The following is a 16,529-nucleotide window of genomic DNA, read 5'->3' as shown; positions in this document are numbered from 1 at the left end:
ATTTATACCGGATTATGCATTCATATTTGGTTGTGTTCTGGACACTGTCCTTATAAAGTATAACATTTATTTTTCAAAGAATTTTAATATATCAAAACAAAAGAAAACAGTGTTTGTTTTTCGTATAGGTGTCCCTTTTCAGGAAATCAGCAGCATATTGTAAAAAAAAACATCGATCATACCTGTTATAGATTGTATTTTATTGAATAAAAATCGAACAATAATGTCGCGCATTGTTAGAATGAACGAATAAAGATGAATAGCATCCACGAGTAGTTTCAAGCGGCGTACTTTATGTCCACATAAATAAGAAACGTCAATCGCTTATCGACTGTCATTGACGTTTCAGTTAAGTTGCGCTTTGAACAAGCTCATGTCATCCATTTTTAATATCAACAATTCACTTATGAAATCCCAAATCCTCCAAACAACAGAGGTCCTTTCTCGCCCGTTATGACTTGAAACAGTCTACCTGAAATTCGATAAGACAAGCGTTTAGCGGCACCTGTCTACTTGTTAAAAGACGTAAAGCCCGTCGGTACGAACCAAGGGCGCAGCTGGAATGAATGGAGGATGAATCTTACCAGCTCACGGACGCACAGGTTGTCGAGGTGAGAGAAACTACAAGTAAATGTAACAATTGCCACCCAAAGGCGCGACGAGACACAGTCCAGTGGACGCGACGGCGGAATACCAACAGAGCGCACTAATAAAATCCCATCCAGTGGCGCGCAAGTGACCCTTTCTCCCTCAAGAATGTTTTTTTTTTTTTATTATTCGTTATTTATATCTGTGGCTCTGGCAGCCCATTGGTCTCTTCACGCAGGCATGAGTCACAGCCTTGCTTTCCTCTGACGACTAATGAAGCTTCCCTGAGTGCTCCTGACAGCTACAATCCACTTTAAGAAGCCCCCACCAAAAAAGCGAAAGGAAAAACACCAGTGACGTCTACCCACCCCAGAGTGCGCGTGCCAGTGTGTCTCCAGGTGTGGATGTCAGAGGATGGAGGGTGGAGACATGAATGTCAAATATGCTCGGATTTTCTTGCATTGGAATTGACCTTGGGAAGAAAAACACAGTTTTCATATATTCCAGGCAGCAACAGATCCACACACTACCCTGTCCGTGTCTTTATCTGCGGATTGATTAGGTTTTATGGGACCTGTGGAGGCTTTTTATGCTGTCAGATTCTTCAACACTGAATGGAGATGTACATCATAAATGCACCAAGTGATTCATAGAGCGGGGCGAACGATCCATGATCCATCCATCCAGACAAGTACTGCCTGTAATAGTCACCTTCACGAGATCACAACACAGTGCGCATCATCATTTTTGACCTGCACCATTCTTTATAACCTTGACACGGACAATAACACGCAGAGGCATCAAAAGGAAACCAGCTTGTTGGCTTTTGACTTAGTGTCCTTGTGTCTTGGTCCAGTGAATGGACCGAGCCTGGTCAATAGATTTGTTCAGCCGCTGCAAATTACACATGGCCGTCATACTTTTTCTATTCACGAGTCAGTCTCAGGGAAGAAACAAAGATTTAATAATACTTCAACAACACATCATATTCAACAAAGCTGGCATAGCTGGAGGGGGGCAGAATTCTACATTATCTGTCATAGTTCAGTGGAAAGTTTCGCTCACTGATTTGACACTTAACATTATCTTAGCATTACTTAGTAGTTATTTTACAGTTTTAGTGTGTGGTATCTAGGTCTCGAAGTAGAACCTCTTTATCAGTAGAACACGTTTCAAAGGTGCATTTTATACCATTGTGGTAGTGGATAATTTATCTTAGTTTTATTACTTTAACTTGTACAATGTGTAAAATAATGCAAAAATCCACTATAAGTGACACTTTTGTAATTGTGTACATGTTTTAAAAGGGATAGTGCAAATTACAACGTTTCTATAATAATCACTTTACTCCCTTCACCTTCATGATTTCATTACTTAAATCTATATGAAAGAGTGATGGAGAACTCACAAAAATGCTACATTTTGCCTGTAAACATTGATAAGACAACTGCACAGAGATTAACTGTTGATCATTACTTTTAATTGAACACTTTTGATCTTGCTTCACACCTAACACTTTTTGAAGGTCCAGCCTAAAAAACACCCAAACAGATCCAAGTTGGAAAAGCCGGAATTAAGGTTTTCTGAATGTGTAATTTCTCTTTAATTTATTCAACAATTAAATATGCGGCCAGCAAATTCAAGAAGAACCAAGCCTGTGCCTAATCTTTTGAGTGTTTCCAATGCAGGTGTTCCAGGTAAGACCATGATGCTGTACCAAGCTTATAAATGAAGGGGTGCTCTCATATTTAGCCTTGTTCATTTCATCCCAATGACACAGTATATATTTCATTTGTACCTAAAAAAAAAGAAAAGTTGTCCTTGAATTATGACATGGAGAAAGATAGTTTGTTTGTAGGTACAGAACAATAAGCTCCAATGGTGGTCAAGACATCCTTATAGATGGAGAACTGAAGTTTAATCAACAACATTCAATGGACGGCTGCCGCTCACGCTGCTATTACAACCTTCCATCAACAGTGGTATGGTGTTTTGTTATGTGTGTCTCCTGGAGAATGGTGCCTTTTAGTGTGGGTGATATAAGATCATTGAGTTTGTCTGTACTTTATCTCTGCCTTAAGCCTTTTGACTCGCACGGGAATCCTCTACAAACTAAAAATAAACAAAAAACCCAACATAAATCTTTGAAAACACATTACATTTGATGGGTAATTGAATTTGGCACAGTCACAAAGTCTAAGCAAGTATTGTTTTTTTATGCAGTTTATTTACATATTTTCAAAAAAAAAGTGAAAAATGTATGTCTGCTGTCTCTCTTGCTTCACATAAATTAATATTAAAACCAATAGTACAGATAACAACTTTAACTCTTAGCTGTTATATAATTATGGAATAAAACAAAACAGATTAATATTAAGGGAGTTAAGAACAGAACTTTGGAAGAGGAAGTCACACAGTCAACAATACAGTAAATGTGTTCCTCCAACATCATTTTCAGGATGCAAGCACATCAGATTAGCACAATAAATAGTTTATTTACAGGTATACTCTCAATGAATACATCACCATCACTTGTTTATAATAAAAACTGCAACAATGTAGCAGTATGAACTTTTTAGAATGCAGCTTTCTAAAAGGTATGCTAAAAAAAACAAAAGGGTCACAGGGTCTTCTGGATTGGCCCTTTGTTTTTGTTTTTTTCACACACCATTTTCATCATCATCATCATCATCATCTGATGATGGGGAGGTGCTGGAGCTTTGAGATTCTTCACTACTTCCAGGGTCATCCTCACCATTGCTCTCACCTTCACTGCTGTCTTCTGCCCCTTGCTCTAAAATAAGAAAGCGGGTTGTAGTTTTACATGGAGTCGGGAGAAACCAAATGAATACCCTTTTATTTGAATACTCATGTCACCTTTCAGCAGCTTGTTCTTGATCAGTGGAAGGAACTCAGAAGCCTCTGGATTGTCTGGTTCATAGACGAGAACTGCAAAGAGAATGGAAATGGCTTAATCAGTAAATTTCACTGACATCCATATCATTGACCAATGGGCACAACCAAAGAATACTCACTTATCTGACAAAGTTGACAGGCAAGTTGAAGTTCTTTGTCCTTCAGAGCTCTGAGAAACTGAAAATTAAAACAAGAAATTGAACTTCACTTGAGTTTATATATATATATATATATATATATATATATGTGTGTGTATATAGCAATAATCCATTGCTATACCTCCATTTTCAGCTGCAATGGGGCCTTGACTTCTTCAATATTGCTTTCTTCTGTCTCTTCTATTCCCCCATTAACACCATGCAAGGGGTGGGACCCATCTGGTGGGGGAACAGGCGTTGATTCTTCTGCAAATGATGATGAGCATCATCACCATCCATTTCTTTTTTCCACTTTGTTTGCTTTGCTTTTATTTATTTTCTTACAGACTCACCCATTGCCGTCTGGAAGCAACAACTGGGGTCAAGGGGTCTTCTGTAAAAAAAACAAACAAAAAAAAAACACACAGCACAGCACTTGTCTCATGAAAAAGCCACACATTTTAATATTTGAATGGTTCAATTCGGTTAAAGGTTGCAGGGGAAATAGCTCAGCAAGGGAGAATATTGAAGATTTCAGCATTCACACAATTATCACGCCAATGCATCACTCACTTGCTCATTTTGGATGTAAAGAAAAAAAATGTAAGTACCACTGTATGAAAATCCGACGGATTCTTGCTCAAAACGTAAATATTTTCTATTTTTTGTTCGTACGTTAAACACGATCGCTTCAAAACAAAGGAAGTAAACAGTCGTTGCCACAGCAACGCAGACACGCCCCTTAACAGTGTGACCTTCGCGGTTTCCGGAAATTTAGATACCAGGTGTTTTAGATGGTGTGATTTAATTTTTTCCTCACTTGTTCTGTTCCTCACCGCCCTGTTACTGCTCCGTCACAGTTTTGATGATACGTTTTCTGCATGTTGCATGGTTTTAAAAATGTGGGTATGTGATCACATTACATACTGAAATAAAGTGTGAATGAGGTATTTATGTAACGTTTCATTTTCTCAGCTGCAAGAACCCCCACTATAAGTATCATAATAGGAAATAGGTTAAAAAAAATAAAATAAATGTAAACCTGTTGAACAAATAATATACACGAAATATCTGCATAAAAGCATTTTGCCTTCACTTTTTTGATCTTGATAAATAAAACAAAGTTTATCGCCATATGTAAGAACAGACACCCCAAAAAACAAAAACAAAACACATTAGAGATTCCAGATTATTTATGAAGGATCAAAATGTAATCAGAGAGTGGGCAGTGTTATTTGAACCTCTGAATTGTATTTTATCATCATGAAGTGATGCTGGGTAGATTTCAAACGACTATCAGTTGGTTGAATAGCAAAGAAAGTGAGATCCTCAAAATGTCATCAATGAATCTTCAATCAGCAATTCTATTTGATGATGTCAAGATATTCTTAATCATAATCAGAAAGAGTTCACATAAAGTGAAACAACATCGGAGGACTGCTGGAAAATTGCCTTCGCCATCAATTAAAAAGTTCCAAACTACAGTAAACACACAATGTAGTAATGTCATGAGCTGAACTTAGGTCTGTATACTTTTGTAGATTATTTAATACAGCGTGTTTCATCTTAAACAACATCGCTAAATATTCCATATTCCATTTGAATAGAGAGAAAGTGATATTTATGGTACACACGCTCTCATATAGATCTCCCAAATGCTTCTTTCATAGTCTTTCTAACACATTACTGTTTCTGTCCACCCTGCATGTCAGCCATTTTTCATTCAATAAGTGGCTGTAACTGCTACATTAGCTGCGCATACATCGAAAGAGCTGCCCCCAGTCTAGACTGTGTGTGATAAAATGTGTATTGTGCGTGTGCGTGCGTGCATGTGTGTGTGGTTAATAGGTTCAGGTCTCTCCTGCACTTTGCTGTATTGTTTCACGGTTGTCTTAGATTCTTGCAGACTGACAGGTTGAAGACTCAGACGTCCGACAGAGCCCAAATTAGCTGGTGATTGACAGGACGGCTCATCTCATGCCAGAGTTTGAATCACTGTTTGGGGCAAGGTGAGGTTAGTTTGGGCAGTTAAGTGTTCACACATCAATCAGGGAGTGCAATGAAGTTGCCGGGGCTGGAGTTCTCCCCCGGGACTCCTCTCAAACACGCCGACACGCCATCGAACCGTGAACATCTGTATTTAGTGTTTTCTACACACCGCATGTTGAAATTTCTGGCCCCTTCAGTCTTGAGATGGGTAAAGTTGTGCCTCTTGCCATGTGCCTGAAATGTTGAGAATCTGAAATGAATTCAATAAAACATGTTGTCTTTCATTATAAATATTACCATTAATAACAAACAATTGTATTTCTAGAGTATATTCAGGATGATTTGCTAAAATATACCCTAGGACAAAGGAATAAATATGAAAAACACGAAGCAACGCTGATTTTATGTTGCTGTGTAAAGACTTTGCCTGGATTTTCTGTTGTCCGGGAGTTTTACTGTTTATTTTACATTGAAAATCTTTTTCCATTTCCGATCAAACAGAATTAAAATCTTTGGTAATCACGGCACATTCATTGACAAGATATTTTCAAATTCAATACAAAATTAGAAAGTTTAATGACCCTTGGTCATTATAAATAAGCATTAAATCCCATTTAACAACAAATGATTGCAGAAAATTCTTACAGACTGTAAACTGATGAATGTTTTGATCCACAGAGTACATTCCGGTCAGATCACCAGTCCATCTCAGTACAAATACAGATTGAAAGAGAGACAATATTCACAGTTACAGTTCATAAAGCCAATAATAACTTTGAGTGCGTGTTTTTAGACTGTGGGAGGAAACAAGATTTAGCAGAGTTAAAAAAACACAAACACTCTTGACCAAAGTGACACAGTTTACAAATCAAGCTCATTTCGAAGTCGTGAAAATAACACTGGCAACTCTTCCAGCGACAACTGAGGATTTCACTCAGCAAAGTTTCTCAGCTCAATCAATCCTGTATGTTATAGTTTTATTGTACTTTGGAGTTTTCTGCTGCCAAACGGTAAAACATCAGGGTGCAACACGAGCCACAGTGAAGCTGCTCTCATGGTGTTCAACTGTCTTCATCAACACCACATCAACTCCGACCTCTATCTTATTGACAGAGGCAACAACCAATTGCACACACACACAGACACACACACACACACAAACACAACAGCAGCAGCAGAAGCTCCATACGAGGTGCACACAGCCACACCTGCCATGGCGGGTTGATGGGAAAATATATTCCACACAGGCGACATGATAACAGACTCATTTCACACTTGAGTGACCCTCTGCACATTCTCTTTCTGTGAGTGTGTGAACGAAAGCAGCAGCATGCACATCTATTAGTGAGCTGGCAGGTCGTACTGTATGTGCCATGAGAGACTCCGCTTCTCACAAATTTCCACACGATGAGCCCTGAGGCCGCCCCGACAGTGAACACAGGCCAAGCAAAGGGGGGGGGGGGGACTCACGACGCAACGTAAAGCATGTGTTCAGGAGATGGAGCACCGCTGAACACACTGCTGCTGCCGTAGCTTTAATCACCGGGATTAACATTAACAATGCAAAGCAACATCACGTTGTCTTCATATGTGGAGCATGCGTGTGGCATTTTACATATATGTGACACACCAACGCTTATGTTACTGTGTCCTCGGGCTCACGTGTTTATGAGGCATCTGTGCGGGTCCATCAGGGTGATGTGGTGTATGACGAGCAATCCTCATGCCTCACAGCCTCTGGCAGGCTGAAGGCTAATAATAAATGCAAATTACAATCAGAGGAGCAGATCGGAGCTGGAGTGGATAATTGCACCATTATGGCTGTGTGTGTGTGAGGTTGTGTGTAGCTGGTGTAGGAGATAGGACAGTGAGTGTGACAGGTGCCAAATGCCCGGTCGTGACGTCACAAACAGACCGTTAATGGGACAAATGAGTCCAGCTATTGATTTGCTCGTTGGAAAATATCCAGTTGTTCAGTATGAGGCCAAGTAAGGCTAATTAAAGTCTGTGATATAACAGCAAAACACCACATAAATAAATAAATGGGGATGGAGATTACACACAACCCCAGACTGATCAAGTACTTGATACAAAACTATAAATAGTGTATGGAGGCCAGTGTGTTTTAATTAAGCTCTCCAGTTGCCCCATTAGTCAAAAAGCTTTTTTGTCATCAGCATTCAACCCACTCACATGTATGTGGCTTTTGTGTAAAATTGCTTCCCTTGTTTAAACTCCATGCTGAAATAGCCAGATATTTGTTTATGGATTAGTAATATTCTTAAAGCACTATCAAACCACAGGGAGGAATAAACAAACAGTACATGACGTAGGAGAAAAACTTCCCACCTGGACATTTGAATGTCTCTAATTTGTTTGCTGAATCTTTCTTTTCGACCAGGCTGACCATCTGGATGTCCTGGAAAACTCCAGACGGTTGTTCTGTCTAAAGACTTATACAGGATGGCTCTGCAGTAAAGTGTCATAAAGCATGGAGTGGTGAGTTCAGGTGTTTGTAATATTTTACCACAAACATCATTAAAGATTGCACTGGTCATGTGAAAATAAAGAGATGTTACACATTATATTAAACAAGGTTGAGTGAAGTAGTGTCAAATGGATGGAGGGGGTTCGACTCTTACAGTAAGTGCATGTATCCTTTAAAATCATCAGCTGCCCAATAATATGACTTCACTTTTCTGTGATTAAGTATCGGGTCATTTTGTACACAAGTGCTCCAGTGGTTCATTTTATTCTGAAACGTTGTCCTCTAGAGTCAAAAACAAAACACCCGTTGACATTCAGTCAAGAGAACAACATCTTTGTTGATGGTTGGTGACTCGTTAAAAATGCGTCATCCCTAAATCTACAGGTCATCAGTTCTAAGAGTTAGATACAAAATCATAACAATCCACAGGAGAAAGTGCAGAAGACATCAATCTGTCGTTCTTTTTCTTTTTTTTAAATAGAAAATCAGCACAGAAGAACATTGCAGATATCATTTTTGCTCAGTCAACTGACCGTTCAGAACAAGAAAAGGTGTAGTTGAGGATCTGAGGGGCATGAGGATGACACAGTAGCTCAGCCCCACCGCGACCCCCATATATATTTAACTTACATGTCAGCTTATTGCTCTCCTGTCAATATAGCATGAGCCAAAGGGTTTCACTGATATACAGGCTTAGCTTTTAATGTGAGAACTATTTAGGAGGAAGAGCCCAGCCTCTGGGTTCTCTGTCGAGTGTGTGTGTGTGTGTGTGTGTGTGTGTGTGTGTGTGTGTGTGTGTGTGTGTGTGTGTGTGTGTGTGTGTGTGTGTGTGTGTGTGTGTGTGTGTGTGTGTGTGTGTGTGTGTGTGTGTGTGTGTACCATAATGATAATAATCATCATATTTGACTTTCTAAGTGTCTCTTTCACTTACTTCCATTTCTCTGCCACAAGACCCAGTGACGGAGTCGGCCCATCTGTCTCTCTCTCTCAGCTCATTCATCATTCCTTCACTCTATTCCTTCATTTTCTTGCCTCTCTTCATCTTTGTCTCTCCCTCACTCGTCACCCATTTCATGGGGGGGGGGGGGGGTTCATTTCCCCTTCTTCCTTCCGTTCCATCCATCTGCCTCCTGCTTTTGCCTGTGTGCGCCTTTTTCCCTTCATTTCTGACCTCTCGCTTCTGCTGTTTGTTCATCCATTGAGGAAGACATTTTCACAGATGAGCTCGCTGTATGTGCAGTCATTGAGCCCCTAATGTGGGCTCATTTGATCAAAGAAGCAGCCCATTAGAAGGGCTGCTGGCCAGAATGAAATGAAAATCATCCAAAAACTGAGGAACGTCAGCAAATGTTACTGATGAATTAATTTGTGATTATGATTCCAAAATACACCCAAAAAACTTGATATGGGACTTTTTTTTAAAATAAAGATATTAAAAAGCTATTACCACAGGAATTAATCATATTCTCGCCATCTGAAAGTGAGGATGCTTCATAAAACAGTTCTAACATTATCAGTACGTAAAGGTCTGCTTTATAGAGCATCCACCCTGCTGTGCCACCTTTTCTGGTGGCACAGCAGGGTTTCCAACATTTGCACAGTATTTGCAAACCTAACCCTAACCTTTACTGATGTGAATTTGCCCCCAGAAATCTTGAATCAATGATAAAAATTAAAAAAAATAATAACACTGATTTTTGTATTATTATTATTATTATTATTATTATTATTATTATTATTATTATTATTATTATTATTATTATTATTATTATTATTATTATTATTATTATTATTATTATTATTATTATATAAGCTTACAGCTTGTAAAATAACATCTTAAGTACATCGATTATCAGGAACACACAAGGAAGCGGCACCTTTGCAGGAAAGGATTTAAAACCTTTTACCTCCAGGTATGAGGTATTATAATATTTCCTATTTTAATCCCTGATCATATTGCTTACAAATGTGGAAAAATCTGAAAAACAATAGCACTGACCTGAAATAGTATCTTGGGAACTTTTTCTCATAATACAACCACCTACAATATTTCAGAACAGGGAATTACGACTAAGCTAAAACAACAAACCCCCCCCCCCAAAAAAGAAAAGTGAAGCCAAAAGGCCCAGTGGAACAGAGGGGAACTGCAAAGTTTTGCAATAATTGACTGCTATTTAGTCACCGAATGATCCATTTCACGTCACATAATCATTTTGTTTTTCTACCATTTTAATCTCAAAGTATTTATTTGAGAAATATTAATAGACTAACAACATTTTCTGGCACTTTAAAAATCTTTACATTAGTCCCCAGCACACCATCACTCAGGAGTCCCCACAGGCTGACATGAGAAATGGTGATGTCTCACCTGAGGAGGAACCCATTCTCCATCATATCCCCCCCCCCCACCCCTCCTTTCCTGCCCGTCTCCCCCCCCCCCCCCCCCTCTGTCCATATTGCAGGTGTACGATGATGCAGTCTGACTGACAGCCGAGGCGGCCATTCGAAACAGCGTGAAGGAGACAGACAGGCCGGAGCCGCGGCGGCAACTCAGCCGCATCTCCTGGCGTGTCATGCAGCGGGGGAAGATTATAAAGATTTATTCCTCGGGCGCTCCAGCGGCACTGGCATGATTATGATACCATAACACAAGGTGCCATAAAGAAAATGCTGTCAGCTAAATGAGGAGCAGAGCACCAAAATGTGCTCCCCAATATGTAATCAATCACACCTGTCAGGCTTGCGGTCCTTGATCAAGAAAGCTGTCACTGTCAGCTGTTGGCTGTTTCTCCTTCGTCTGACTTTCTTTCCTTTCCGTATGTCTTGTCGCTGTCTGCATGTTTGTGAGTGTGTGCGTGTGTGTTTGAGTGTGTTTCTGGGTCATTTCGCCTCTTTTCCCAGGTGGCCTCAAGTCTCCCACCTACAATACCTCATGTGAACGCTGATAAGAGGTGAGGAATTACTAAACATGCCGGCCACATGCTGGCTGAGATCACACACACAGGGCGCCCGTCTAATATTTCACAGGGAGGAAGAAAGGGACGCATGCATCATTCTGACAGAGCCAGAATGGCGAGAGACATCCCTCTGTTATCTCCACACACACACACACTGTCAGAGATTTATGGTACAAGGCTTTAATGGTGCCCTCACACACCACTCTCTCTCCCTTTCTCCAAATACCGCTTTCCCCTCCTGCACTGACACACAAACACACATCCATCCATCCATCATTTTCCTTCATCTTCCTCTGTTTCCCCCGACTCATCTCCATCTTTCTTCTATCTGCTGTCCACCTCACATCATCTCCACACCACTTCTCATTTCTCTCCTTCAATCTCTCAGACTCCTCTCTTTTAATTGAAAGTATAGAGAAAATAAAGACGTCAAAGCCTGGACAGGGGGAGAAGATGAGATTTTCAGCAGCATATATCATCTTAAGAGTGAAGTCTGGGTCCTGTCCGTTGAAAAGGAAGAGAGGGTTTACACTGTATGTGATTTTATAAATAGCTAAATGCTTGCAATAAACAGCATGTTGACAGCCATACATGACTCTCTAAATGGGAAATGGTTAAACCTTAAACACAGACCATTTACCCATGTGATTTATGGTGAAGTGATGCAGTCGCACAGTCCAATTCTGACCAGCCGTTAAACCACGGACATGCTCCTGTGTAGGGTAAATCACAACAAAACTATTTTAATTCGGGAGTGCATAAGGATGCTTCAGGGAAAATGTTCAGAGTGTCTTTAAAGTTGACTAAAATGATAATATTACTAAATGGCTCGCCACCAGGAAGAACCTTTAAATCATGACAGTCAAGCATCAGAGGAGTAAACTTGGACAGACAGTCATGAAATATACAAAAGTAAATTACTCTAACAAATACAACAGTGCCTCTTCATCTGTAAAGACACAAATTGATTCATATTGCTTTACAAGAATTTGGAAATGCACTAAATTGAAATGATATTGAAACATTGCAATGTATAGGTGAGGTAATAAAACAAAGTTTAATTTGTCTTCACAGGTAAGCAGCAGTAAACAGTGTTATGAGATCTGATACAAATGAGATGACAGTTGATCTCAGATATTCTAGAAGTTTATTCTAAGGTACATAGCAGAAAAACTAAAAGCTGCTTCAGCTTATTTGGCTTTGACTCAGAAAACTCTGACTGGACTTGTTCTCGGTGGGTCTGGGGTTTTAAGAAAGTAGGGTTAGCTTGCTAACTGTGTGTGTGTGTGTGTGTGTGTGTGTGTGTGTGTGTGTGTGTGTGTGTGTGTGTGTGTGTGTGTGTGTGTGTGTGTGTGTGTGTGTGTGTGTGTGTGTGTGTGTGTGTGTGTGTGTGTGTGTGTGAGAGAGAGAGAGAGAGAGAGAGAGAGAGAGAGAGAGAGAGAGAGAGACAAAGAGAGAGCTAACTCAGAACTATTTGCTGCATTTTCTACAGTTAAACAGGTTTTGAAGTTTAATGAGAAAAACTTCTCATTAGTTGTATGCTTATATTAATTTCTTTATGAAAATTGATTTGCTTTAATACAAAACTTGGAATCTGCACAAGAAAACAAACTTTGTCACTAGCCAACAGGCAGATTATTCAGTAAAACCAATTATGGCTTGATTTAATAAAATCCCACAGTTCTTGGTAAGAGTGTGTTCACTTACATGCTCGTGCAAATTGATTTCGCTTTCAGTTTGCATATGTTTTGCAGCTGATGAACAAAGAATAATAGCATGGGGTACATCATGTACAAACAGGAGTCTTTAAATGAGGTTTTGCATGGATTATTGCTTGTGTTTAGCATGGGGTGATTGGTTGTAGCACTGAGTAGAAAGTGGAATCTATGCAGTTGGATGTGTTGGTGGAGAAAGATATCAAACATAACAGAGTCAAATCTGAAGTTGGCAGAACAAAACATGGAGGGGGGTGGAACAACTAGACATAACATAATATGATAGATAACTACCCACAAAGTCATTACTGTGTGCAGAAATCAACAGAGGAGATTCATGACAGATTATAAGACCTTAAAAGTGATACAAAACAGAAAATATCTCATAATGTAGTTTACAAATAAACGTTGTGAGGGGCCAGCTGAGGTAATTGCCTCTCAAGATAATAACAACGGCATCTCTGTTTAAGACTGAGTCAATTTGTTTGTTATTTCAAAAACTGATAAAATCATAAACAATGCAAATGTTTTTAGATGTAAATCACAATGCAAAAAATATTATATTAGCATGAACTACTAGTAGTATTTTGTGTGATTTTCCTGGACATGCCACTTCTGTCAAATGCAATCCTCAATGCATCCCGTCAGTAAATCAGCTTTTACAATATCAATGTTCTTATATGCAAAGACCATTTGGAGATCAGACCCTTTGTGGTTTATTTATGTACAAGGACACTTAACTGTCAGCCAACACTTCTCTAAGTTACAGTCAGTTACAGTCAGAAGTCCTCTCTGTGGCAGTGGTCAAGTGGACTGGAGTTTCTAAACAGTAACATGTGAAAGTAAAGATGTCCTCTAGCAAAATGAGAGCAGTTTGCTGGTATACTTTCATCTAGAAAATGAAGAAAGGTAGCATGTATTCTGTGTCAGAAAAAGTGGACTATTAGCAATGGACTGGAACAATAATGCTCCCACATTCAACTGAAGAATAATTCACCTGGAGACACTGGAGGTCACAATGCAGCTCGACAACAAGATATGCTTCCACTTACCGTCCTTAAAAGTGAAGACTTCAGGAAGTTGATGAAATACATTGTGTCTGAATACACTGGGCTAATTTGTTCACTGTTTTCTGTGCATTTTCCTTTTAGGACTGGTTGACTTTTCTTTTTTTTTTTATTTCTCTTGTGATTTATTTTGTTTAGTCGACAGGGAAATCAATTGCCAGGAATATCCTTCCAGCTTCCGGCTCTCCTGGGCTCACCTATGATTGCCTTGTTGATCATTATGAAACTGTCACTTGTAGTGTAGTTTGTACATGAAGATTCATAATGATTTCTATTTATGTGCATATAAAGTTCAAAGTTGGTGTAACACTGGAGTCTGTTTCCCAGCATGAGGGCTCAATTGTTTCCTACTGACCTTCTTTTGGTGGGTTTACGTAAGAGAGAAGAGGACGAGGAGGAGGAGGAGGAGCAGGGTGTTTGTGTTTAAAATTGCCATGATCCCTGCTGTATCTCTGCAAGGGATTTGGTATCAGAACCCTACTGCTGATTTCTCTCCATACCTGAACACCCTTCCTCAATGAAAGAGGTCACTGGAATCACCCCCTTGACCCCCCCCCCCCCCCCCCCCCCCCCCGCATCTTTACATCCAGTCATCTGACACTAGGTTATAAAACTTCAGCGTGAAGAGATGCCCTCTCGAGGGACAACATCTCAACACACTCTGAGTTTTAGAGTCTAATAGCTTGTGTCAATGACCCATATTGTGTGTCTCCTTTTGTGTGTGTGTGTATGTGTGTGAGGGGGTCTGCCTTGTCCCTTATTGATTAAGAAATAGACGGGGATCCATTTTGCCTTTTTCAATTCTACCTGAACATCATCAGTTTTTGTATGCAGGGGAGGTTCGTTCTCCCTCCTCCGATCAAACACACTTTACACTCTCGCCCTTCAATACAGCCCTATAATTTGCCAGATGCGGTGAATCGCTGGTTACTATGGCAACTACAAGGGGGAGAGTTTTTCGTCCCCCCCCCCCCCCCCCCTCAATTCTGGCAATAGGGCTGCACACACACACATAGACAAACACACACATACACAGTCGCGGTCACCGTCGTGTGAACATGACACAGGGACTGAATGGAGGCTTGAATCAAAAACCAGCTCGACACCTGACGCCAACGGGTGTTGACTCTCCGATGATGGTCACTTGAAAACTGAAAAGCCGTGCCTGAGTAGAAGGTATTCGATTCCACAAGCAGTAAAAACACACACATACACACATGCTGGTAAGACTGAGCTGAACTGAAACTAATGTTCTGAGGCAAGCGCAGTGATTCACGGTACACTAATACACAACAACACACACAAACACACACACACACAACACACACAGACCAATACAGAGACACACAAGTATGCTCTCAATGGAGGTTGCAAATGTAATCTGATGAACCAAGAGTTAGCAGTTTATAATGGATTTTCTGAAATGCCAGTGTAAGATGCTTCACGTTGTAATTACTGCTGTGCCATTTAACAGACACAACCTTTAAAAAAAATAAATGAAACTCGCTGTCTCTAAAATAAAACCCCAAGTCATCTGCCACACCAAAATGGGTTACTGCCGAGCCAATGAAAGGCAAGGGATTATCCTCAAACACACATTTGCACGCACGCGCACTGCTGCATCTGGTTGGAGCTGATAAGAGGACTTTTCCTCCCCCCAGGGAATCAAGCACAAGGAAAACACAACGGAAGGAGATGAAGAGTGAGGGGTTGGTGAGTGGGGGAGCAAAAAGCTGTGGGCGTTTGACGGTTGAAAGTTGAAATGTGTACGTGAATGGCATTTGTGTCATCACTTACAGAAACACTGAGTCAAGCACTATGTTTCGTGTGTGCGCATGTGTCGTCTTTTACTTCTCTGCTGATGACGACAGGAACCTGGTCATCACATTTAAGGTTAAGGTTCGGGTGAGGTATTCATTCTGTAAGAAATTAATGCATTGTGTGTGTGTGTGTGTGTGTGTGTGTGTGTGTGTGTGTGTGTGTGTGTGTGTGTGTGTGTGTGTGTGTGTGTGTGTGTGTGTGTGGTTATCTGCTTTAGGGTGCATTTGTGTTTTACAAGCTGGTTTAGGCAAATGGCAGCTAATCAATAAACCACATGTAGACCCCCCCCCCCCCCCCCCCCCCCCCCCCCACCCTCCGACACACACACACACACAAACAAATCGCTGGCGACTCTTCTGGGTTTATCAGGATGGTACCTCGCTACAGTGACCTTAGTTCAGAAAACACTTATTCCACACTGGTAGTTTTGATGCTGAAGCCTTGACTGTGGTCAAATCAACCGGGAAGATGTACATGTTAAATTTAAGTGAAAACAGCATCACGACAAGCTTCCAGTCTCATTTGGGCTAAACAGTTTAAAGATTTAAAGACAACTCTTTCAATCTCAATTAAAGAAGCTAAAACATTAAAAAGTTTGATGGAATGTCCTTGTTTTGTCCTTCAGAAAATCCATAGTTTGGCATCAAAGACTGCTGCCCATACATGCATACAGCAGAATTGTGCGTGGGTATCTTACGTACGGCTGACGACTGACATTCTGACCACGTCATCTCAATTGTGAAACACCTTCTCCTCTGCTTACCCTTTGCTTTCCCGTCAAGCTATGCTAATTCGGATTTGAACTCTGTGCAGGGGCGTAAAGCTCTGGCCAATCAGATACCAAGCTGTGC

The sequence above is a fragment of the Blennius ocellaris genome, assembly GCF_963422515.1.
Source record: "Blennius ocellaris genome assembly, chromosome: 10".
Taxonomy (NCBI): Eukaryota; Metazoa; Chordata; class Actinopteri; order Blenniiformes; family Blenniidae; genus Blennius; species Blennius ocellaris.
Note: the sequence above shows the minus strand (reverse complement) of the source record.